The sequence below is a fragment of the Microtus oregoni genome, unplaced genomic scaffold (assembly GCF_018167655.1).
Source record: "Microtus oregoni isolate MIOR12 unplaced genomic scaffold, Mior012 000008F_ref0000371, whole genome shotgun sequence".
NCBI classification, from domain to species: Eukaryota; Metazoa; Chordata; class Mammalia; order Rodentia; family Cricetidae; genus Microtus; species Microtus oregoni.
In genome coordinates this window covers 53,964,389-53,966,054 of record NW_024543067.1, presented here as the reverse complement: position 1 = coordinate 53,966,054, position 1,666 = coordinate 53,964,389, and the positions used below count along the sequence as shown (strand labels likewise).

At 38.4% G+C, this 1,666-nt stretch overlaps 1 pseudogene; it reads right to left on the bottom strand.

The window, feature by feature from the left end:
* Nucleotides 1–413: 413 nt before the first annotated feature.
* LOC121451760 lies at nt 414–1,364 on the bottom strand (annotated as a pseudogene).
* Between the last annotated feature and the right edge of the window lie 302 nt (nt 1,365–1,666).

Genomic DNA, 1,666 nt, shown 5'->3' with positions numbered 1-1,666 from the left:
AGTGCATGTCCATCACAGCTCTACAGAATCCTAGATGTTTCCAGTTTAGAAAAAAATGCACAACATTGTCATTTCTCAATTTATTAACTCAGAACTTCTACTTAAATCTATGCAAACCATATACAGTTGTATATGTCCACTTATAATTTTAGCACTCAGGAGGCTGAGAATAAAGAATCATGCGTTTGAGAAAGCCCTAAATTATATAATGAGACAGAAAAAAAGTAAAAATTAGAAAAACTGAAAGTAGACTCAAGATTCAAAAACTAAAATCCTCATTTTACTATTTTAGAAAGTCTAAAGGACTTCTGCTTCACACGTCTTGATCTGTGAACTGATTTACACAATTAATTTTGTATATTATTAAATAATTGGAATTTCCTTTCAACTGTATCTATAAAAATAGTTTCTATTTATATGAGCATGCTTTTCTTCAAAGTCTTACTCAGTGCAACATGGACATCCTTGTTTCTCAAACTGTAGATGAAAGGGTTCAGCATTGGGCCAACAATGGTATAGAAAACAGTGGACACTTTATCTTCACCCAGAGACCCAACAGGAGAAGGCTTAAGATACATGAATGCTGAGGCTCCAAAGAAAATAGAAACAGCTATTATGTGAGAACTACAGGTACTAAAAGCCTTGGACCTGCTCTCTGTGGAACGAATATGGGAAATGTTGGAAATGATCAAAGTATAAGAAGTGAAGATGATCAAACTAGGTCCTATCACATTGACACCCACAACAATGAAAACCACCAGCTCGTTGATGTAGGTACTTGTGCAAGAGAGCTTCAGGAGAGGGGGTATATCACACATGTAATGATTGATGATGTTGCCATCACAGAAGGAGAGTCTCAGCATGCACACTGTATGGGCCATAGCACCAACAAACCCCATTGTGTAAACACTCATTGTCATTGTGAAGCAAACCTGATGGGACATGGTGACCTTATAAAGCAGTGGTTTACAGATGGCCACATATCTGTCATAGGCCATGGCTGTCAAAATACAGCATTCATCAATAACAAAGAAGGCGAAGAAAAACAGCTGAGTCATGCATTCTGCATGGGAGATGATGTTCTGCTTCACAAAACTCACTAACATTTTGGGGGTTATGACAGAGGAGTAGCAGAAATCAATGAAGGAAAGGTTGAAGAGAAAGTAGTACATGGGAGTGTGCAGGTGAGGGTTCAAAACAATCAGAACAATCAAGCCCAGGTTTCCCACCATAGAAATCACATAGATTCCCAAAAAGAGGAAGAAGAGAGGCAGCTGGAGCTCTGGCTGCTGTGTTAAGCCCAGCAGGATAAACTCCTTCACTGTGGTGGAATCATTGCTGGAGGCCATTCCTTGTCAGGTCATCCCTACAAAAAGTTAAGAAATGTGAACATTAAGATAATACCCTAGCTTTTTCCAGTACACCCACTGTAATAATATTTAGAATGGAAAATTATTCTCAAATACACCCTTCTGGGCACTTTCCTTTTCCATTTACATTTTGATATGTCTTCCTTATAATACTAAGGGAATGTATAATAATGGATCAGGGAGATAGTAAATCACTTGCCTCCAATCCTGATAATCTTAGTTCTATCCCTAGGATCCATAACTGGGAAGGAGAAAGCCCATTCCAGCAAATTGTTTTCTGACCTTCACATGCAAGC